The following is a 25,250-nucleotide window of genomic DNA, read 5'->3' as shown; positions in this document are numbered from 1 at the left end:
TACAGTCTCCATCTTGACTGATTTAGGCATTTAGAGAAATGGAGAGAGAAATGACCAGCTTTAAGATCCTGTGATTTTAGGAACCAAAAGTTCTTGGCTCCATACTGTTAATTCTTTCCTTTCAGTTTAGATCAGGGATCTTAACCATTTTTGTGTCCTAGATCCCTTTGGTAATTGAATAAAGTCTCTAGACCCCTGATCAGAATCATGTTTCTAAATACATAAAATATATAATTCCATTAGATTGCGGAGGAAGCCATTCTTATTAAAATGCAATTATCAAAATATTTGAAAACCAAGTTCATAGAGCCCAAGTTAAAAACTCTTTGTTTAAATCTTCTATTTCCTTTATGCTACATTTGTACCAACAAAAGTCTCTTTGCTGAGAAACTCTAGTTTTATTCTTTTTCCTGTGGTTTTGGATATACATACAGGAAAGAAAGATGCATCTATTTTCATGTACCTCAAATGGCAAGTTTTGTAGCATTAACTTTTTCAGAAAAGAATTAGGAATATGAAGGTGAGCACTAGTGTTAACACACACTTAATGTTGCTAATTAGTTTCATGAAGCACTTTGTCAGGGGAAACAATATTACAGGGGGATTGCAAAGAAGCCAGGTTGAATGCACAAGCAGTAGTGGTAAGCAATATAGAAATTGTAATAGTAACTAGACAGATGCTCAAGGAAGTTAATAACATAGGGGCTCAAGGAACCCCATTGAAGTCCAGTCTTGGTATAGAACCCCTGCTAGGTCTACTTCTCAAGAACAGGAAAATTACAAGAAATGCAACTCCTTAAATGAAATTTAAATCCATGCCATTTAAAAAGGCTGTTTCCCTGAAGGATCTCTAATTCCATCACTGACCATCTGATTTTTGTCCTTAATGTTCAGTCAAATGAGGTGACAGCAAGCTTTCTGTTGTAACAGTGAAGCTTGGTCATGATGCATTAACCAGGATTATGGCAGCCATTTTATCAGGGCGTGCCTCTGCAGTATTTTGCAGAGATGCTGCATGATATAAAAAAAAAAAAAATCCTAGAATGGGAGAATGCATCTGGCTTGGACTCCTGACCCTAAAACTACCCGAACTGCCTACTGCTGGTCCCTTAATCTTTCTGGGTCTTAGGTTCGTCATCTTTAAAATGAATCACCCGGCCTAAGTGATCTCTCTGGTTGTCTCCAGCTCGGAATTCTATGTTCCTATGAGTTTTCATGTACATTACCTTAACAGACCCATGAGATGGATAGGCAAACAGTTTTATTTGCAGAGGAGAAAAATGAGATAGCAAGAGATTACATGATTTGTCTCAGGTTGCACAACTAAGTTAGTTCATGATAGAACTGGGATGAGATATTAGATCTCCTCACTCCTAGATCAGAGATCACCTGCTCCCCCCTGCTCAGGGAAATCAGAAGAGACCAGGAAGAAATTCCCTGCCTTAGTGATACTGGCTGTGACTAGCCTCAGCCAACAGAAGGTCTCCTGGTCTTCCTCCAGTTTAATGGGCACAGACACTATTCTCCACAGGAGTTAGCACCTTCTGTCCAGTCATAGGAATATAAAATTAGAGCTGGAAAGGTTCTTACTGGAAGAATCCAAAGCTCTCATTTTACAGATGAAGAAACCAAGGCCCAGAGAAGTAAAATGAATCACTAATGGTGGAATTTCATGACCTGGACTTTTATAGCCAGCATTTATATAGCACTTCAATATTTACAAAGCTCGTCACATACTATGATTCAAATTAATTAAAAAATAGATTGTTTCATGTATTGTATTTCTATTTTAGCAGCCTAAACAATTCCTGGAACATAGTGGGTGCTTAATAAATGCTCATATTGGGAATTTCCTTTAAGCAATGAGGTTGGATCACTCAGCTAGTAAGAGTCTAAGGCAGGAGTTAAGCTCAGGTCTTGTGTCTTGCTGTACTCTACCACTGGCCAGTTGCCCAGCCTTTTCAAGGACCTGGAATAAACGTTTACATTCTTTTTAATTTGTCTTTTTAATCCTCATCATTTTCCATGGTGATGAGGGCTATGCAGATGCCTTAAGAGTCAGTTTAAAAATACTGAAGGGAAGCAAAACAAATATAGTAGTCTGTATAATATCTATATAACAAATTCTGTCTATTCTGATCACAGACTTGATGGGCCAGCTACAATTTTTACTCCAGGAGAAGGATCACCCTGCCACTCATGTTCCCCAACAACAGAGATTGGGACCTTTCCCTTGCAGAAAACAAAGATAGTGGTAGTCAGACTCTCCTGTTGACAAATGGACCCATTCTGCCATATTATTCTTCAATTAAAACATCATTCCCTAAAAACTCACTGATAGTCCAGGATTTACCCCAAATATCCACATGAAAAAAGCTCAAATGAATAGGTGAACAGACAATTTATAACTCATCTTAGAATAGCAACTCAAGACTAAGAAAATGGTAGAGAACATCGCAATCCCTAAAGTGCCACCAAAATACTCAATATTCACTACTTATACCTTCCCTCCATTTAGTTGTTGGGAAAAAGTCAAACAATTTAGAAATTTATTTAGAAATTATCATAACCAATTAAGAGTCAAAATTCATATGGGAGTTTTAATGGATATTCATTTCATGTATGGTGAACCATTTTATACATACATTTCATGTATGGAGAGGAACCATATGATAAATTTGTTAGAGGAAATTTGTGGCCTTATAGGCCCTTATAGGGTCACAGATTTTTGTGGTGACCTTTGTGTTAGTACCAGACAGATTTTATATTTCAAAACAGAATAAAAGTTTTAAAAATAACTACTCCTCTTTTAAAAAAAATATATATATATATCAAAGGAATTGTTTTGTTTGTTTTTGTTTTTTACTTTTTCCTCATGCAAAATTTTTAGATCCATTAAACATTAGTGACAACAGCCTATTGTTGAACTTGATCAGAAAAGCACAAAGTCAAGAAATGTCACTTTTTAAATAAATTGGGCCCTTCATTTAAAAAAAGTCTTTTTCACACTCTCTCTCCAAAAGACAAAAGATATCTCAACCAAAGGAGAATTCCATTGAACATTATTTATTGGAGCCATTCAAAATTCAAATATTTTTGAACAACCTGTAGGCCTTCAAAAATATTTATCTTTAAAAGAAAATAAAGCAAATACTCATTAACTTGATCCATGAAGAAATAGAGGAATTCTATTCAGTTTAATCAAAAGTCAAAATTAAAGATTTTTAAAAATCAATTCAGATTTGTTACTTTTGAGCATAGCACATATTTCAACTTAGGAAATACAGGGTTGCTAGGAAATAAAATAAGATAAAAAATGAGAAGGATATCATTCATAATTGTTAATGTAATAACAATTTTAACTATTACTTATTTAGCTATTGTTATTATTAACAACATTATTTTTTTACAAGTAGTTATCCTGCAAAAATTATAGGTTAAAAACAAAAGGCCCAAGTTAAAAGAATTCTTTCTTATTTTTCTCAGTCAGCTAAATCAAGTCTATAATATCACAAAAACTTGGGTGTCTAGATCTGCATTAAAAAGGTTTTGGTAAATAAAAAAGGGCCTTACAGAGCACAGAGGTATTGCTACTTTTGCAGTAGGGTGGGCTTGAAAGCTTTTTTTTTTTAAGTGACACAGTTTGATGGCATATTCTCATCAATTTTCCATTGGAAAAAAATCTAAGCCTTAGAATTTTGGCTTCACGTATTTCTCTCTCTCTCTCTCTCTCTCTCTCTCTCTCTCTCTCTCTCTCTCTCTCTCTCTCTCTCTGTCTATATATTCCCTCCCTCCCCCTCTGGAACTCAAACCTAAATAGAAGTAAGAGACTTGGGGCTGGGAGAGGGGAAAGCTTTATTTAAGATAATGAGAATACAAATTCATAGGTATTCTTCAAACAAAAATTCTGATCATTTTTTAAGACCTCAATTTCTGTTTTTTTTTAAATGATTTATCCATGGCATTATAATTATAAGCAATAATTATTTTAAAATCACATTTAGGCTTTGTTGACAATGTTTTTACAATCCATCATTTTTAGGATTTTTCTTGAATACAGTCAACAAAATGCATGTCTTCTGGGGGGAGTTCAGTCAGTGGTATTCTGCCTCAGGTTTTCTATGAGAACTGTAGTGATTGTTTAAATGAACATAATCACTTGATTTATTTTTCTAAAGACAAAAAAATTTAAAAAACAAATTCAAAACCCCATCACAACCTAACATTGCAAGGGGCTGGGGAACTAAACAATTAATACAGAAATAATCCTTGTCTTATGGTTTTCATTTTGTTTTGTTTTATCTCTCTCCCCCCCCCTCAAATGATAAAAGTAAGAAAAATAAAATCACATTGGCAAAGGATTTTTCCCCCCTGACAGATCTGTTTCCCCAAAGTCTGAAAATTTCTTCCCTCATCAAAGAGGGGCATCCACCCCTGCAGAAGAAATAGGGAGGTTGATCAAGGGTGGGAATAACATTTCCAAAAGGTACTGTCTATATGGGACAAGAAAAAAAAAATCAGTTCAAAAAGCAAAATATTCAGTAGAACCTCAGTTTTTTTCATCTGTAAAAGGAGAAATAATACTATTCTGCCTGTCTCATTAGTTTGTTGCAAGGACTAAGTGAATAACATTTAAATCATATTGTAAATAGAACCATATAAATGCAAGAAATTTGATTGTTAGCACAATGATCAATTTCCATCTCCACTCCCATAATAGGGAAGAACATGGAACAATGGATGGAAATGATAAAGAGGTAAATTGAGGTATGATGTTAAAAACATCTTCTTAAGAATTAAAGCTATCTCGGAGTTGAATAGGCAATCTCTAGAATGAACAGGATTCTCCTCACTAGAAGTCTTAAGCCAAAGTTGGGTGACCACTTATTGGAGGATAATGTTATAAAGGGGATGCTAAATGTGCTAAATGGTCATTGAGGAGTTCCCTTCCAACCCTGAAATTGTGTGATTTGTAATTAAGGATGGTTAATTGGTCTTAGTCCCTGTACCTCCTTGGAAAGATCAACCAACTTTGGAAAGATGGTAACATGTCATCCTTATTATATTAGACTGATTTCACTAGCAATAGTATATTTTCTGTTTCTCTTTCTGTTGTGGTGGTGGCTTTACAGTGAGCCATTCATACTTCCCACCCATTTGATCAAAGTTACATATCAGCAAAATAGTTGCTGGGGTATGGGAAGACATAATTCTCTTTAAGGCTTCTTCCCCAAATACATGCAAAGATGGTTTTCAACATTCATCTTTGCAAAACCTCGTATTCCAAATTTTTCTTCTTCCCTTCTTGCCTTCCCCCTCCCCTAAAGAGCAATCAATCTAATATAGATTAAACATGTGCAATTAAGACATAACTCTTTATGTGAAAGCAACAGGGCCTGACATTAATGCATTATTGGTGAAATTGCAAGTTTATGTAGACATTTTGGGAAAAAATTTGGAATTATGTGAGGAATATCACTAAACTATCCTTTGAAGCAGAGATATAGTTTCTGGTCATATATTCTAAGAAGGTTAAAATCAGAAATATAGATATATTTTGTAAAATATATAAAAATATAAATTATGTAAATTATATATAATATAGGTTATATTATAATATAATGAGGCAGAATACCATAAATTATATAAATGTAAACAATTTAAAATTGTTTATATTCTAAAATATTCAGATTAGCATCCTTTGTGGAAGCAATGAACTAGAAACCAAATAAGTAGCAACCACATCTGAGGAATGGCTGAACAGATTAGGGTACATGAATGACATGATATTGTAAGACATGAGTAATGTGAGGGAATCAGAGAAGCATGGGAAGGCTTTTATGTACTGATTCAAGCAAGTCAGTAGAATCAAGAGAACAATATATATAATTGCAAATTGTGAAAATGAAAAGAATACTAAAATGAAGCTAAATATTGTATGATTATAATGGCCAATCTTGGCCCCAAAGGAAACAAGAAAATTTCTCTCTCTCCTTTTATTGGAAAGTGAGGTGGTAAGGATGTAGAATGTTATACACACACACAGTCAGATAAGAGGTTGGTTTTATTTAATTGCTTTTCTTTGTTAAAGCAGTCTTGTCAAGAAGGGTAAAGTATATCTAAAAATGACTGATATAAATACTAAAGGCAATTTTTTTAAGGGACAAATTTTTAAGAGACAAAAAGAAGTTCAGATTATTTTTGGGAAAGAGGGGGGAACAGTAGAATTTGTTTTTAAATGGGAGCAACAGCAGATTCTAATCTATTCAACTCTGGTTTATTCTCAAAGGTTTTATACAACATTTAACCTAACTTAATGCAATATAATCCAACCCAATACAACAAACATTTATTAGATGCCTATTCTAATGCAACGTACTAACTAAACTCAAGATTTCTCAAATCACTCACTTTCTGTTTTCTGCTTACCCTTTCCCCAATCTTTTTCCCTTTATTTTTCTGTTTCTATTCATGACATAAGAGACATCATGGTGTAGTGGATAGTAGATACTATCTTGGGGTCAGGAAGACTTTCTCTGATGTTTACTATGTGAATCTGGACAAGTCTCTTTAAACTCTATTGGCCACAGTTCTCTTGTCTACAAAATTATGGGTTTAGAGCAGATTTATAAGGTTTCTTCCAATCCTAAAATTCTGAGATTTTAAATTCTGCTATTCATTGTTGCCCAAGTAAAACCTTGAGTTCATCTGTTTGTAAAGGTGACAAAATCAAGTGGATGTTATTGGATGAAAGGGCTCTGAAGCTATAGGATAAGCTATTTTTTTCAAATACCTAGAGTGCTCATTTCTCCCAGCTACGATATCCTTTGGAAGCCACCATCTTGACATATCAAGTACAGACATGGCAAGCTCATTAGGATAGAAAATGAAATTAGAGACAAGTCAGATGTCTCCAATGAAAAGTGAGATGGTTAAGGTTATTTCATACAATTCCTCTTCACATACAAATGTTCTACTTGAACCATTCTCCAAACACATTCTACTCATTCCTATCATTGTGCCTTTTGCTCACCTCACTTTCTAAACCAAGAATTACATCTTCACTTTTTCTATTAAAATAATCCATCTAATGGCTAACAGCATCATAGAATATCACAGTTGGAAGGTATTTTATTATCTTCCATTACAATCCATACCCACCAAAAATCTACTATATTACTCATAACACAGTCATACAACCTTCACTTAAAGACTTCTAGAGAGAGAGGGGATTTACTATCTATCGAAAGGTCTATTTCATTTTGTCTTAGCTCTCATTGTTAGGCAATTTTCCCTCACATTGAGCCCAAAGTTACCTCTCCACAACAACTTAGTTTTATCCTCTTGGGTCACAGAGAATGAGTTTCTCTCTTCTACATGACAGACAGTTCTCTTGTCTTCAAGATAACTTAGTCTTTCTCCAACCCCAATCTAAATACCCCTAGTTCTTTCCCTGATCCCTTCAGTTAGAAGTGTTCTCTTTCTTTTTGAAATTTTCATAGCACTTTTTCTATATCTCTCATTTATACTTATTACATTCTCTTTTTTCAATCAAAATTTTATATATTTTTTGATTAACAAGTATTTTTCTCTTACTCATCACTGGGGGTGGGGGGAGAAAAACTTATAACAAATATGCATGGTCAAGCAAAACAAATTTCTACATTAGGTCCAAAAATGTGTGTCTGATTTTGCACATTAAGTCCATCATTCCTCTCTGTCAGAAAATGGATAACATTATTCGTCACTGGTCCTCTGGCACAAATGATCACATTTACACCTCTTATCTTCCCTATAACTTATAAACTCCAGGAAGACAAGGAGTTTGCCAATTTGCCAATAGTGAACACTTATTAAAAGATGAATGAATGAGTGACTTTCTATATGGAATCTATTTAACCTTTCCATCCAAGGATATAAACTCAAATCTTTAAGAATAACAAGTTCCAGACTACCCATTGGTTCAATCATTCTTCTAGAGCTGAGGTCTAACTTATGTCACAATTACTACATCAGAATCTCATACATGAATGAAAAAAAATCAAGTTAGAATGGACATCCAAGTTCATCTAATCAAGAGTTTCTGTAACATAGGGGTTCCCAAATATTTAGTGATGCTGAGCACTCTATTATTTTGACAATTGTTCCCCTAATACTGCTGCTAATGCCATGGTTTCATTTGACAATACAAAAAAAATCAAGTGGACCTATATAATGTTGAGAATGATTTGCATAGCTGGGATTAAGAGGGAATAGATTGATCAACTCCAAGTTGATCAGGGGAAAACACTCTGAAAAAAAGTTTTAGGCTGATGGAAGGATCATTTGGTTACTGCACTTCCTAAGGCCAAGAGATATTCAGGAAAATCTAGAGAGGAAAAATATTTACTACTAAAGGGGAAAAATTAACCAAAGGTTCCTTAACTTCAAAATAAATTCCTATTAAAATTGAGCAAAAAAGGCTGCTTCTCAACATCATTATTTTAAGGACCTGTGGGGTTTTTTTCAGTGTATATACTCCTTCCATCAATAGAAAAAGAAACCTTGGTGGAAGTTCACAGAAACTACTGAAACCAACCAAAATTAACCATTGGGTAGCAAAGTATCTGGTGATTAGCTTTCCTAATGCCTTCTAATTTAGGCCTGAAATGACAACCAACTGTTTTTTTTTTTTTAACAAGACCCAAAAGCAAGACCTGTAGGTTTTGGAGGACCCACTGACACTTGGGCTCTATTGGAACAGATTTCAAGAACTTGGGGTTACCTGTTGCAGTGATGAGGCACTTTTAGTGGTGCCTTAAAAGAAAGCAAAATCCAAACAACTGGAGCTAATGATCAAAATTCATAAGGAAAGATGGCACCCTTCTCTTTCGAACAGTAGCCTTCCATCTCAACTCAATCATATCAAGATCTGTCATTACAAGGAACTATTCAGAAATCTTCTAAAATAATATTAATTTCAGATCCCAAATATCACAGAATCTCAGAATTAGGAGAGATATCAGAATCCAAATGGCCCTGACCAGAATCTCACTATAAATTCCCCAATGAAGACCATCTAGTCTCCCTTGAAGACCTATAATAATGGAGATATCATTACCTTATAAATCTGTTTCATTCCCTTATATATTGCCTCCTTTAATATCAGACATGTAAACACAAACAGACCTCTGACTAAAAATAATCCACAAGGAAAGATGGCACCCTTCTTTTTAGAACAGTAGCCTTCTATCTCAACTTAATCACATCAAGGTCTACCATTACAAGGAATTATTCAGAAATCTTCTAAAATAATTCTCATTTCAGATCCCAGCATCACAGAACCTCAGATTTAAGAGAGATATCAGAATCTAAATTCCCTAATCAGAATCTTACTATAAATTCCTCTGTGAAGACTATCTAGTCTTCACTTGAAGACCTATAATAATAATGGAGTAGCCATTACCTTATGAGGCAATCTGTTTCATTCCCTTATATATTGGCCCCCTTTAATATCAAACACATAAACATAAACAATCCTCTGAGAATAATAGTTTTAATTCATGGTCTGAGATAAAGCTACATAAACATGTGCTTGTGTATGAATATGAAGAAGAAAGAAGGAGAGATTAAAGAAGGTTATATCTTCTTAGCCCAATATATTTGGGTCTACATACGCAAACTGATTTTGGGGAAAAGTGGTTGCATTCAGTAAAAAAAAAAATCAAATAGTAAAATCTTAACTGTTAATAACCTAATTGTCTCAAATTTACTGATTTTTTAAAAAATCATAGTTTGAAATTAATTTCTTTCAAAATTGATTTGAGTATGTATGTATGTGTATCTACATATATATAATTTATGTGTGTATATGCAGCTTATATATAAGGCATAGATATATAAATACCTAATTACAAAGATAAAAACTTATCACATAAGATGACAAGTATAATATAAAGCATAATGCACTATTTATTTTTTGTTATTATTTATTATTGTTATTATCATTCTTTTTATATAATCTCTCCTTTGGATTCCTCACTGAAAGCACAAAAAATACAAGTATGATTTATAGAATGCCCACCATTACAGAGAGATTTTAAAATCATTTTTCCTCTCCTGTATTGCTATATAGGTTTCTCAACCTTATCCCTAAGTACAAAAGGTATTTTTATGATTCTAATATCAAATGGAAATGTTAATTAATGCCTCTGTTACAGATTCACAGTGAGAATGTTTCTACTATAAGGTATTTTTAGGTTTGGGAGCAAGAAGAAAGAAATATGATATGACAAACCATTTAATAAGCTGTAATAAAATGGGGTTTTAATACATAAACAACAAGATATCCAGAGCAAAAATATACCTGATGTTAAGAGTTAAGCAAGAAAACATGAATCAAGTTAGATTCTATAAATTAGACTTCTGATTTGCTTGAAAAATAAAAATGACAGCTCTTTTTGAGAGGAGAGTCTGAAAGGAGCTTTTTCATTTATTTTTCTAGTAATATGGCAAAACAAATAAATAAATAAAGCAGTCCCTATACACACAAAGGAAAAATCACAAATAGCTAATAATCTTCACAATGAAAGATGTTTTCCATGCAAATTTAGGATGAGTGGGGCACTTCAGGAGCATGAGGGAGATCATCTAGCTAAAGAAATCCTCCTGTTTACTAGTAAATTAGAAGAAGAACCTGTAGCATCCCAATAATTGCCAACAAGACTTTTGACAAATATTTTCATATCAATATGATCAAGGATGGGAAGGGTAAAAAAATATAGGAGAGACAAAAATCAAAGCAAAAATGCAGGAGAAAAAGGATTTTTTTTCCCCTTCTGTTTTTTGGTGATCATATGTAAAGACTGGCATCCCACTAATTTTTTAAAAGAATTTCCCTAAGTCAAGTAGATATGTATATATTGCTAAAATTTTTCTCAAAAAATGTCCTCTTTGCATTCTATGAATCTAATTTGATTATTATCATGAATTGATTATAAAACTTTTTCTCAGTGATTTTTTTGGGGGGGAAAGCTTTGCTCCTCTGTAACCAATGATTTTATTTTACTAAATCATTTTTTAAAAGATTATTTCTTTAGAAATTATATCAGTTACCAAAAAATTACTAAGAATTCAAAATGTAATTTTTTAATGATGCCAGGAAGTCATAATCTAGCAATATGACACAGGGCCCTTTTACCCTACCACTAATCATATTAATTTTTAAAAAACAAATTTTTGGAATAAAAATTAGTCTTTGAAATTTCCTCAAACATTATGGTAAACTAAATGCTTGCATTCTACACAATTCCCCTATCCTTTCTCCCCCTTAATCCTGTATGCATGTATATGTACATTTGATATTTATGTACATATCAGAATATATAAAGTTATAATGAGAATCTGTAGTTATAAAGAAATTTTGGACTGACCTTTAAGTAAAAATTAAAATGTCTCTATTCTGTGCTTTTAAGCCTATGGTAAATATTACTCCTAATTCACTCTCCTCTGGATCTAAGCTTATCATTATTTTTGTTATTTGCTTCTGTCTTTAATCCCTTTGATGACTCTGCATATATATATATATATATATATATATATATATACACATACATACATATATATATATATATATATAAATGTGTGTATATATAGAAATATATATACATAAATATGTACTTTTTTTCCTTTCTGTATTCAATGGTGGTCCCCTTTGATAACAAAAACTCTCAGTAAATATTGATTATTAGTAAAAGGAACAACAATCCTATCTATTGTCTTCCTTCTAAGGAGTTCTAAGCACCTCAGAAAACAGACCAGAAATCAGTGTTTTCCCTCTAATCACAGGTTTTAGGAATCAAAGAATTGCTATTTTGCATTTTCCAGACTTAAAGCAACCCTGGGTAGTTATTCTGCCTTACTACAGATGGAATTTTCCCAGACCTAATACTGGAGACTTAGAGGTTGGTTACTGAAGTATTGGGAATTTGGATTTTTCAGACTTTCCCATCTGTTTGTATCCATTAAAATGATCAAAAAGAGAGAAAAGGGGCTTGGGATTTTTCCATGGAGACTTGAGGCCACGTCATTTTGAAGTGTAGATCATAAGGGACCAGAAAGAAGGAGCAAAATTAATTTATTTACTTGTTGTTCTATATATTTTAGTATCTAGATCCCACTTCTATTTTTTTTTAAAGGATGGTAGTGAGGGAAATAAAATTTAAAAAAATTTGAAGGGGGACAGAATTCATACTTCTGAATAAACTGGTTGCCTGTCAACCTTGAGATTGATTTTTAATAAATGAAAATCCTTTGAGACTAATGGTTTTCAAAGTAATTATCTGTTTCTATGGGGATGATATATATATATTTGTATTTATGTGGATATTTACTATATGTGTTTTACCTAATATCTATTTATGTGTATATAAAAGCATAAATTCATACAAGCCATATATATTTATTTATATGTGTATACACACATACATATATATGTATATATATATATTTATATATATTAAGTAAACACAAGAGTCATAGATTGCATTAAAAGGCGTCAACTGATGATGTGTTTAATTTCAGGTTTCTGATGACATCACTAAGGAAAATCATTGTAAACCCTTGATGAAATCAGCTCTGTACGTCTCTCTTTTTCCTCTTCCTCCCTCCTAAATCACTTCTTAGCTGTTAACACATTTCTCTTTTGTCTTTTGAGAGACGTACTCTGGACACGTCTTTCCTATACTCAAGAAATGGAGATCAGCTTTTAAGAAAATTATTGTGATGAAGTCATTCACATCACCCTTAGCCCCTTCAAGAACAGGGATTGCCATGTGAGAGAAACCCTCCATCACCTATGTACCTCATTGCCCCCAAACCAGCAAGAAAAGCCAAGGAGATTCATGTATTGGAGACCAGTTAAATAGATAGATATATAAATAAACATGTGTTTATCTACACATATATACATATATATCTTGAAAAGACCTTAATACAAGAAATAAAAGACTAGCCTATTTTTATGGGGAGATTCTGACCATTTCCAAACCCTGCCATTTTTTTTTTTGAAATGGGGAACCAGACAGTTAATGACTCAATAAATTTAAAGTATCTAGATGATCTGAGGAATTAACTCCATTTTTTTTCTGACTTGAAATATAACTTTTATCATAAATTCAGTACTTTGTAATAATAGCTACAGTTAGCATTTATACAAAGTCTTGAGGTTTGCAAAATGCTTTACAAATATCTGTATATGACAGATCTTAATAAATGTTTCCCTAACTGAATGAATCTGACTGAAAATGGCTTTGTTTATCTGTTACTGGGTCCCTCATGAGAAATACCATATGGAATTTTGCTGTTGGGGAGATTTAAGTCTGATTATGTTGATCACATTTAAGGGAGCTTTTAATTTTTAATTTTTTTGCTCTTTGCTTATTTCAATTCCTATCCTTCACTGGAAAGTTTCTAGACCTTTTACTGTTTCATTATTTCATTATTCAACTATTTTATTATTTTTACTATGTTACAATTTCATTATTTTACTATTTTAGACCTTTTACTATTTCATCATTCAACTATTTTATTATTTTTACTACATTACAATTTCATTATTTTACTATTTTAGACCTTTTGCTGTTTATTATTTCATTATTCAACTATTTTATTATTTTTACTACATTACAATTTCATTATTTTACTATTTTAGACCTTTTACTGTTTCATTATTTCATTATTCAACTATTTTATTATTTTTGCTATGTTACAATATCATTATTTTACTATTTTATCTATAATGATGTCATTTTGGTCCCCTTCAAATACAAAAGATAATGACTACTCCTAGACATTTTAAAATTATGTATCAGGTTGCTTCAAATCAGGGCTGTAAATTGACTTATGAGATAGCTTTCCTGCCCTTACAATGAAGCAGAATTTTTTTTTAAATTTTTTTTTTTTACCAAAAATCAAAGCAGTTAATAATTTTTTTTAAAGCTCACATTTCTATATGTTTTATGACTCACAATGATCTGTTATCTCATTCCCACAAATATGCATTATATACTAGGAATAAAAAATACTACTGAGATTACATTTTTAAAAAGGTGTGGTCTGTATATGTGTTTCTATAAGTCTATATGTAGATATTGGAAGAAACAATCACATAATGATAAGTCAATTCTGATGGGGTCTATTTTATATGTGCCAATTATTTCAGTTAATTTTTTTAAGGAAAAAAAATTTAATTTGTAAAATTTTCTTGGTAAAAACTCCATGACTGAAAAAACCCCTTTTTTCATTGAAAATCATTTTTCTAAGAAGAAAAGCAGTTTTTTGCATACATAAGGTCTTATTTTTAAAGTAAAGGATAATGATAAAGTCTAATCAAATATTACAGCTTTCAGAGATGTACATTTTAAAGCATTATAGTATTTACTTATTAAAAATGATGCTTCCTATGTGATTGGGGGGAAACTAATATTTTAGTCCAGGGGCCTTTACCTGGGGTTCATTAACTTGTTTTTCAATATTTAAATAACTGTTTTTCAGCAAACTGGTTTCTTTTGGAATCTTATTTACTTTATTTTTATGTGTTTAAAAACATGATTCTGATAAGGGTTCCAAAAGCTTCAGCAGACTGACTGCTAAATAGAGTCCAGGACATAAAAAAAGCAAGGAACCCCAGTTTTAAGCTAGTTTATCCTGATCATAATATGACATAGGGTATGACCAGCTTTTTGAGATATATAAATGCAAATATTCACTAGCAGATCCTATTTGCAGTGTCCTACAAGTTGGTCCTGTCAAACACAATCTTATAAAGCTCTTTAAGAACAGATTTTCATTTTTTGCTTTTATGTTCCTAAGATCTACCACAATGTTTTGAATATAATAGATATTTAATAAATACCTGCTGGTTAAGTGAAATATGGTATTTTTAAATCTCCAGTTAGCTCTTTTAAACAATGGAATTTCAAATTAGTAACATAGCATCCTGATTTATTTTAAAAGAATTTTTCCTTCTCTTAGAATTTTAAAATTAAAATATCACTATTTTCAAAAATTATCCTACCATATAAGCAAAAAAAGAATGTGGGTTTCCTTCTCAATATAAATGCCTATTTATATTATAGCCTAAATAAATAGTTTTAAAGAGATACTTGTCTTTTAAATAAGAGTGAACAACATTTTAAATGCTGCAAATATTTATAAATAAAATTTTCTTTTCTTATTTAAATCCATTTTTTCTGTTCCATTGTAGGTCTATATTTTTTAAAAGCCAAAAAAAAAAATGCTAACAGAAGAGCAAAGCTGGCTATAATTTTTTTTTCTTTTTTCATTAAATTTTTTTAAGTGAAACTAGCAAGTTATTTTTTTTTTTAAGGTAAAAGGGCTGAACAGATCTACCCTTTTAATAAAGGGTCTCTCTTTTGTTAATTTCATCTGCTTGGTTTAACTAATACAAACCTGAAGAAGAGAAAAAAAAAGTAATTTTTATGGTCATTATTAGCTTATTGTCTTTTATTTGTTTGAAATTATAGGACCTACTATTTTTTTTTTAAAGAATATTCACTTCCTCTTGTTTTTTTTTTTTAAAAGTTTTTCCTTCTCTTTAGGGCTCTCACTAAACACATTATAGGGAAATCCCTTAAAAAGAAAATTTAAAAAAAAAACCCTCACAGTTAAAAAAAAATTGATCACTCAACTGATAAATTCATTTCTTAGTTGATATATTTTTGGTCATATCTCAACTCTTGGCCCTAAAAATGAACTAATACTGAGGAATTACAAATAGTGATTCCCCAAAACATCTAATGAAAACCATCTGGTAGCTGAGAATTTCAAGGGTAAGGATTCAGGAAAGGAGATTGCAATTTACAGAACTGCCCCTCACCAGAAAGTCTCAAAGACTGATAAGGGTTTTACCTCGTGATGTCATTTTTTCTACAATTCCAAGCATGAATATAATCCTTCCTGAGACAATAAAAAATTTATAACAAGATCTGAGAGTTTGTGGAAGTCTCCCCACATTTTGGGTTTCTCTTATTCTACTTTTACTCTTCCTGATGCCTATTCTGAGGTATAGACCAGATCTCCTCAATAGCACCCTTCAGAGGACCAGATCAACCTCATATTGAAGACTAAAAAGAAGGCAATGTCTCTGGATGACAAGGTAGAGCCAGTAGCTTAGTAAGTAAGAGACTGTTCAGAGAAGGTCTCTGTATTCTAACAGCAACTACTCCCCTTCTCAATTAATGAAAAGGGATATTTCCCATATATTATATGGGACCAAGGGGCACTGAAATCATCTTCAAACTTTTTCTCTGGAGCTAAGTGATGACGGATGTGGGACACAGGAGATTCAACTTTGTGAGTTTCCTCCTAAGAACTTCTCCACAAAGAGCATAAAATGGAGACATCCTTGGAGGCAATTGGTAGAAGAAAGAGAAATTTTAAAATAGGAAGGATATTTGAACAGGGTAAGAAAGAATTAAGAGATCTGGGGAAGAAAAGGAATTAGGAATGAACTGCAGGGGAATAGAGAAAAAAATATATATAGAAGGAACAAAGAAGGCAACTTTGAAGAAAGCAAAAACAACAACAACAAAATAAAAATTTCCATGGTTGATCCTATTTTTCTTTGGCCAAAGAGTCTCAGCTTTAAAATTTTAAGGCATGAGGTAGGATGAGAAAGCAAAGAATGTTGCCATGGGAGAGCAAGAAAATGACAGGAAAATGTCCTGAATGAGTTATCTTTTTCTCCCTAATGAATATGTGAGCAAAGGAAGCAGCCATTGCAAAAATAATGAAGATGGGATTAGAGAAGTCTCTGAATTAAAAAAAAAAAATGGATAGGCACATTTTGGAAAATAGAGGAAAGAATAAAAAAAGGAGCAAAGCTAGTTTCAGAAGCTTTTCTACTAGGCTGTATTCAGAGCATAAGGTGCTCTGGAAAGGTATCTTAGGGATCATTTAGATCAACCTTTTTATTTTTACAAATCAGGGAATTGAGGAAAGGAGAAATGAATGACTTGCTAAAGGTCTTGTGGGCATTAAGAAGCAAAGATAGGGACTAAACTCAGGACCTTTGATTTGAAATTGATGGTCAAAAAGCAGTTTTCTCTAAATCTGATGATTTTTTTTTACCAGTAGGGTCAGTCGTGACCCTATGGTTCAAAGGGATGAAGATATACAAGTGAACAAACCTTTCAGGAAGTCTGTTAATTCAGGGAATCAATCTTAGGTGATTGTAGTTGGGACAGCCTCCCAGCCTTATTCCCTTACTCCAAGTTTTAAATATCAGATTGGTATAGGAATCCTTTTTACAATCTTCCTGACAAGGCATATTATGGGTATGGGTGAAGAAAAGGGAATGATCTGAATAGAGTTGGGTGGATTCTCAAGAGAAAACCTCCTCTTTATTCCCAACTACATGCAAGAAAATCTGTCCTCTCTCTCTCTCCTCTCTGTCTCTCTTGGTCACTCTGGTCTTTTTCTGTCTTTCTCTGATTAGACTGGGAATTTCACACAATGGGAAAATCTCCAAATGAAAGGGGTTTGAGCTGGGAAGAATCTCTGACATCATATAGCCCATCCATCTCATTTTACAAATGAGGAAACAGCCTACATGACTTGCCTGAGGTAGATGGTAGATGGTAAAAAGGGAATTTTTAACCCATGTTCAGAGCCACTGTTCTTTCCAATACAATGGAAAAGTTTGAGGGAACACATTACTCCTTACTTGAGTATCTCAACCATTTAGATAAATGTTTTATCCTCAGTTCTTGAAGTACCCTAAGACTCAACTGGGAAAGTAGCAGTGTTCTTCTGGGTCTGAGTGGGCTTTGAAGCTACAGCCCATAGTGACATGTATCTTATTTCCCAGAAAGCCAGCCTCTACCTATTCTTTTCTCTGAACCCAAATGTGAGAAATTAATTCAAGTAATGTTTCTGCAAGGCCCTGAGTGCTCAGGGCACCATCTACCTTGGACTTATCTTGAATATGATTTCCATGTGTGGATTTGTGGCAAAATGTATTAGTGAGGCAGACTAGGTCACTCCCGGTGTACGTAAGAGATTGGGAGGTGGTGACAATTTAGGGGAGGAGAAAAGGAAAGAGGCAGAAGAGGTCTCTCTCTGTGTCTCTGTTTTTATCTGTCCTTTTGGCTATTATTATACCTAAGGGGATGGGTGCATGGGTATAACAAGTTCCTATCTCTGCTATATGAATATAAGACATCAGAAATAGTTATACATAGATATAAATGAGGCAGTAGAAATCTCAGCTAAGAATATTATATGTACTTATGATAGATAGATAGAGATACATAGAAATGTCATATGAGTAGAGATTATAGATAGATAGATAGATAATTAAGCTTGTTACTTCATGACTAAAGAGATGAAGAAATTTGGTCTCTCAAAACAAGTTGGTACCCTCTCTGAAACTTCAGCGTGTTGCTTAAAGCTATAAAATTTGGACAGAGTCAAATACCTAGGTCTTCTGCTGAGATCACTCTACTATATTTTCTGTCTCTGTCTGTCTGTCTCTGACTCTTGACTCTGAGATCCCTTCCAGTTTTCTTTCTAGGATGCTTTTATGCATTGTAAGTATGTGTGTCTATAGAAAGATCTCCATTAAGAATTGCACATATTTAACTAATTTCAGATCGATTGCTGCCTTGGGGAGGAGGCAAAGAAGGGAGGGAGAAAAATTTGGAACACAAAGTCTTACAAAAATGAATAGTGTGTTTAAGATGTATTGGATTACTTACTATCTAAGGGAGGGGGTGAGAAGGGAGGAAGAAAAAAATTGAAACATAAGGTTTTCCAAGAGTGAATGTTGAAAACTATCTATGCAGATATTTTGAAAATAAAAAGCTTTTTTAAAAAAAGAATGGTGAAAACTACCTTTATGTGTTTTTGGAAAAATAAAATACTATTAAAAATTAAAAGAAAGAAATGAAGAAAAAGAAAGAAAGAAAGAAAGAAAAACAAAAGAAAGAGAAAGAAAAGAAAGAAGGAAAGAGAGGGGAAGAAAAAAGAGAGAGGAAGGAAGGAAGATATTTGTTGTTCCTGACTGTAAGGATTGTAATTGGGTATGCTTACTTAAGGAGCAGGGGAGGAGGGCTAGGAGAAAGTAAAGAATGGTTTGCTAGGTAGGGGTGAAAGGGCAAAGGGGGGTCTGGTAGGATCTTACTTTTATCAATCTCAGAACATACAATACCACTTCATTATCTGTTGATAGTCCCCAAACCTGACTGGACTGTGCTGTCCCAGTCAGGGCTTTACAAGGGATCTAGAATCTATGTCCTACTGTCTTTCCTCAACAAAAATGGCCTTCATATAGAAATTGTCTCCTGCTACAGCCTTGTGATTTGTGAACACCAGGGACAGCATGGGTTCATGTACTAGAGTGGGAGATTCCCACTTTGGGAACTTTGGACAACATAGAGAGACCTAGTGAAGGCAAGACCTATCAGGGGTAAGAAGACAAAGGATGAATTTATTGACGGCTTCTTCTATATTCTACAAAGACAAAAAACTCCAACAATTGTACATATAAAATTCTTCTTTTTTTTCACCTTTGATAAATTGCTTCACAATGATCCTTACTAAACCTTAATCTAACAGAAATCTCACCAGGCTGGAAGGTGAGGAAAGTTTGTCAACCCGAATGCTACTCATTCTTCTAAATAAGGGCCATTGGTTGATCTAATTCTGCCAGGAAACTAAGTTTCTTCCTTATTCTCCAAAGTGATGCTCCCTTTGCCCTCAATACAAAGCCCAGATCGAGTCCTAACCAGTTCTGATTTCTCAGTTATTAGTGGCATCAGGGATAGCAATGAAGGGAAGAAGGAAAATGGGAAATCAATTATTACTGAAGGTTCTAGACCTCAAGACATCTCTCTGTCTGGCTCAAGAAGAAGAACAATATCTGGGTCTCACTTCCCTAGGAACATCCTCACTTCATTAAAAAACCCTTTGTCAAGCAACCAGATTCTAAAAGTAAGAACTCCCTTCCAGAGTTTCCAAATCAAATGACCGATTGGACTCAGTCACAGCCTTTCCTTAGTCTATGTTGTACTTTGTCTCGTCATATCTGATTTGCTGTTCAATGTTTATTTTAACAATCCTGAGAGTTACCTTTGTACCTCAGTGTCTGCTCTTGGAAAGAGGACCATTGAAAGGGCTAGATTTAAAAATGAAATGGCAGTTGTAAATTCAAGCAGACAGCAAAAATCATGATGCTGTGAGAGCAGTCCAAGCCTCAAATACAGAATCAGAGAGCTAAAGCTTACCTTAGACCCATTCATTTTACTTAGTAGAGAACTGAGGCATACTAACTCAGCATCCATCTAGGATCACATGCTAAGCAAGTGACAGAATTAGCCTAGCACTTCTAATTACAGATCATTGTTTTTACTGCTCCCATGACTAATAGACATCTAATACTTTTAGGTAGGTAAAGCATAAGATCACAGACCTAGAGTTGGGAAGCCCTTCAGAGTTTGTCCTGTCCCTTCTTTGAAAGTACAGAATTGAAATTATGTTCTAAGAAACTTCAAAAACTGCTTGCATATTGTGGAAGCCAAGGAGAAAAGGGAGAAATTCCATGTAGCTGACTACCAGAATAGTTTATCTATGTGTCATCCTAGTTCTGATGGAAAATGTTGTATGACTCTACTTTCATATATTGAGGAATTAAATATAAAGATTAAGTAAATATGCATAGAACACTAGATTTAATACAGAAATCAAGGCTCTGCCCCTGTGAGTTCTTTATACATTTCACAGATGAAATCATATTCTTGAATCAATTCAGACAATCACAAATTTAGAACTGGAAGGGATCTTAGAGGTTCATCTCATCCAACTGCTTCATTTTATTAGGTGAGTAAACTGAGACTCAGAGAGGAAAGGTGAGTTGTTCAATTTCACAGAAAAATAAATGGAAAATCCACACTATACTTCCTCAGTTGACTAGTGACGAGGCCAAGTATGGAGTCTCAAGCATTCAAGGAGTCAGGCAGATTTTGGCCTAGGATTGGAAAGTTCCTTAGCAATTTCTCTCAGTTTTTGATAATACATGACTCAGACTGATGCTGACTGGCCTAAATGATCACAAATGCCTACATCCCAGTCATGGAGGAGAGGAAATACTGAGCAAAAATGGCCTAAGAGATAGGGGTTTGGGCCCTTAATGGGGTTGCTTTCTGTTAAGCAAGGTCTGAAAATACAAAAAAGCAGAACACAACAAAAAATAAGACTCTTGTTTGTATGACACAGCAAACTATATTTGTAGCATGTGTGTGTGTTTACATGAGCTCACACGACATGAGGCACACAAACATGCTCTTGATGGTGGCTCCTTCATAGAACAAGGGCCAATATAGAGGGTTTGCTGAAGGTTCAGATGATCTAACTTTCTCTTTTACTTCACCTGTGACTGAAGCCCTAGAAGATACTAACTGGGAACACAAATTAGTTTCTTTAAGCCTTTCCTTGGAATCCAGCAACCAAACTGCAAGTCATTTTAGACAAAACTCTGCTACCATGACTTAGCAATATTTGCAGTGCTGGTGGGTTCTTTGGCAGATACAGGCTTTCAAAAAGCCATGACTTTTTAAAAAAGATTGGGGGGGAATACCATTTGGGAAAGATGGAAGAATTGCTTGCTTTTTAATCAGTACAAGATTTCCTCATAAGAAGGATTGAATAAGTGTGTATTTGTGTGTGTGTGTGAAATAGAACCAATAACAAAGTATTAACAACTTGGAATGAACAAAAACTTAGTTAACAAAAAGGTAGGATTCTGTAATCCCTAACTCCTGTAGTATTTAAATGACAGGAAGAAAGGGAGAGAGAAGGAAAGAAAGGAAGGAAGGAAGAATAGAGGATTAAAGAAATAAAAAGTGGAGGAATTAATGGAGGGAGAAATAAAGAAAGGGAAAAAGAGGATAGAATGAAAGTAAGAGAAAGAGGGAAGGAAAGAAAAAAAGGAGGGAGGAAGAAAGCTAGAGAGATATTGGTTATATCAGAGATTCATTGGCCCCCAAGCACAAGCATCTGAGGTTGGAAAAGCATGGGTGATTTTAGTCCATCTATTATTTGAATGTTCACATCTCAAAATGCGAGAAGTCTTAAAGCCTCAAGACAAAGTAATTGAATAAATATATTAAATAGTCCTATTGCATAATGGCATGGAGGCCTTATTGACTACTTGATTCTAAATTTTGCATTTTCCTCATCTCTTTCCTACTGTTCCTATCTTTTGCACATAAGGCACCCTGATATTAGGAGCCCAAGTTGAATTTCTCTTAGTTACAAATGTAAAAGCCCTAGGGATCAAAGATTCTGTGCCAAATTCAGAAGAAGATTCCCAAATAGGAAGCTTGACATGGTCTGCAACTTAAACAACAAGAAAGGAAGCTTTTTTTTTCTGCTACAGGTTTTCTTATTAAATGAGATTTTAATTCAGCCTTCCTTCTGTGACCCCACCAGCCCTGAAAAAAAAACCCCTACAAATTTTCCCTAATACTCAAGCCCTGTTGGTGAAGACCTTCCCTCTGGATCTGATTTATCTGAGTACCAATTTAGACCAAATAGAGCAGTCAGTCCTTGCTGATCTCTGAAAGAGAAGAATCATCTCAGCTTCCTTCTGTCCAGAGCTTCTTGACCGATTTCCTGATCTAGCTGCAAGTCCCAAAGGACCATAAAACCTTTGGAACCTTTCATACTACATAGACTTTTTTTGCCTATTTTTTTCATTGTGATTTGTACCCTAGGACCTTTTGGTATCATTAGGAGGAATCCTCCTTAAAGGAATTTTCTCTATTTATTTTCATGTCAAGAACAAGATTTTTAAGGCATTCTCTGATAGCCTAACTTCCCTTTACATATTGTGAAGGGTGCTTCCTTTCCAAAATCATCTCTCGAAACCTCCTTAATCGTCCTAATTGTCCTAGTGTCCCAATCCCCCTGTAGCAGGACCAAATACAGGAGGTGTGAGGGCAGACATGGTTTATGAACCCTGGCTGCCCCCTGCCTAAGTGTTGCTGTCAGAGTGTGTGTTCTTAGATGACTTTGCACTAACCTTGGTATCCTGTCATGTTATACTGTCCCCAAATCTTCTGTATCCCCCATTCTTGCTTCCTTGAGACTCCATGAGGCAACACAGCAAAAGAATAATCCAGATCTGTGAGGGAAAAAGAAACAGGCTAGGTCACTGGAGGATCTCCAAGAGAAAGCAGGAAAAGCTGGAGAGGAGGCTGGCCTCCAAGACCCTGCTGAGAACAACAGATCAGATCTTGGCCTCGACTGGCCAGGAAACATTAAAAAGTTGGGGGGGGGATCCGGAAGGCTTTCCCACCAATTGAAAATGGGCCTTAGTTTCCTAGGGGGGAGTGGGCTCCGGAGTCATACTTAGAAAAGTCCTCAGGGATTTGGTAGAAAGGGAAATAGAACCTCGATGGACCGTGTCCATCTGTAAGCAAACTTTCCAATCTGCCCTTGTTTCTTCCCAGAGCTGTGGGGTATCCTGGGAAGTGGGAGGAGGAGCACAAATAGTAGCGGGGTCTTGAGTAATCAATGTATCTAGGGCTTCAGGGAGGGGCTGATGGAGGAGAAAAGGCTGGGGCCCCACGACTGCAAGAGCAGCCAGAGTGAATGCAGCAGCGCTTTACCGACCAAAATAGGGCAGGAGATGGGGAGAGGCAAGGAAGCGGAAGGCTCAGAGAAAAGACACCTGTGTTCCAGTGTTTAAGGGGAAGGGGCTGCAAACCATCCCCCCCCCCCCGTACACACACAGACACACAACACGCAACACGCGCGCACACAACTCGAGCTCCCCGCTTCCTCCTCTCTCTGCGCCCTGGGCAGCTCCCTAGGGCTGCCTGTTTTGCACCACTGCTTTGCGCGTGTTTGTGTGTATTTAACGCTGGAAGGTTGGGAAAATGTACCATCTGGGGAAGCCCACCCGGGCTCAGAAGCCAGCCAGCTCCTGCCCTCGTCCTCCGGAACGGGGCGATCTGGGGCTGGTAAGAACCGGGGACACCGCCAGCGTCAAGATTGCACGACTTGGTTTAAGCTGCCTGGACGCAGGCAGGCCTGATGTTGGCACTATGGCTTGGGTTTTTGGGGGTCAAGGGGGGACTCCCTCTTAGGGTTCACATTTGTCCTCTCCCCTCTCGCTCCCCCCACTTTACATCGTCCTTCACAGAAGTGGAGGGAGCGGGAAGAAGTCTGATCTCAAATGAAATGTTCTCCGAGAAATGTACCCACGAGAAGACCAAAAAGCCAACTGCATTAACTTTGCTATTCCTTGAGAAGGGAAAGGGTCGGGGGGCAGGGGGCGACTTCTGATCCTCTTCTCTCCAAAGCTGTGCTTTCTCTTATCCTGCACTCCCGTCCCTTCCCAAGCAGGGAACAGGAAAGCCAGCCTTTCCTCCCCTTCCACCAGCGGCCAAGCAGCCTCTCAGCAAAGCAGCAACAGTTGTCTGGCAAACGCAGGGACTCGGTCCGGTGCAGCACGACGCCTGGGATCTCCCCTGCCCCACCCGAGCCGTGGCTCCTCATCCCCACCCTTGAATCCCCCTGGGGCAGGAGGAGCGGGATAGAGGAGGAGGACGAGCTGAGAGAGCCCGCTTGCTACCTAAGAGCCTCCTTTCACCCTGTTGCTCGAGCTCTCATTCCAAGTTCCCTGCCTTAGTCTCTCCTTCGGCCGCCTGGGTAGGAGGAGGGCGTCCAGAAGATGGGGAGAAGGACTGGAGCAGCATAATAAACAGGGGAAACAGTCGGGGGATCAGGAGGGGCTGTTCTTATTTTTTAAAAGAAGCAGAACATGACCCTTTCACCTGTTTATCCCGAGCCTTCACTTCTCAGACGGCCCCAGCCGAGTGGCGGGGAGAGAAGCCCCCAGGGCTTTTGCTTTTGCCCCAGTTCTACAATCGAGTCTTAGGGACCCTTTTACTTTACTAAAAGATGCGCTCGGAGAAAGGAAATATTTTTTATCTCCGGAGGGAGATGCCTTTTTGGTCCCAGAGTCTGGATTTCTCGCACAACGGTGCTCGGGAGCCTTGTTTCTGGAGTGAGCTTGGGGGGATGGGGGAAGGCTGGCGCAGTACTGCAGCCCCCGGACTCCGTACTCCTTTTCTGGCTCGGAATGGGGGGATTAAGGAGAGGGAATGCCCAGGGTGGGGGCACAGGCTGAGAGAAGGGGACACCTCTCGGGTGTTTGGAAAGACGGACAAAATCCAGGCCCTCCC

General features: G+C 35.8%; 1 long non-coding RNA gene across 1 annotated transcript in view; it reads right to left on the bottom strand.

Annotated features, from left to right (window-relative positions):
* The window catches only part of LOC116419925, a 43,050-nt gene extending 19,780 nt beyond the window's left edge, over window positions 1-23,270 (bottom strand). The window contains exon 1 of the long non-coding RNA XR_004230250.1: window positions 23,081-23,270. This is a non-coding gene — a long non-coding RNA (uncharacterized LOC116419925). The remainder of the gene's footprint in view (window positions 1-23,080) is intronic.
* Between the last annotated feature and the right edge of the window lie 1,980 nt (window positions 23,271-25,250).

The sequence above is a fragment of the Sarcophilus harrisii genome, chromosome 6 (assembly GCF_902635505.1).
Source record: "Sarcophilus harrisii chromosome 6, mSarHar1.11, whole genome shotgun sequence".
Classification (NCBI taxonomy): Eukaryota; Metazoa; Chordata; class Mammalia; order Dasyuromorphia; family Dasyuridae; genus Sarcophilus; species Sarcophilus harrisii.
Note: the sequence above shows the minus strand (reverse complement) of the source record. Positions and strands in the feature narration are given on the sequence as shown.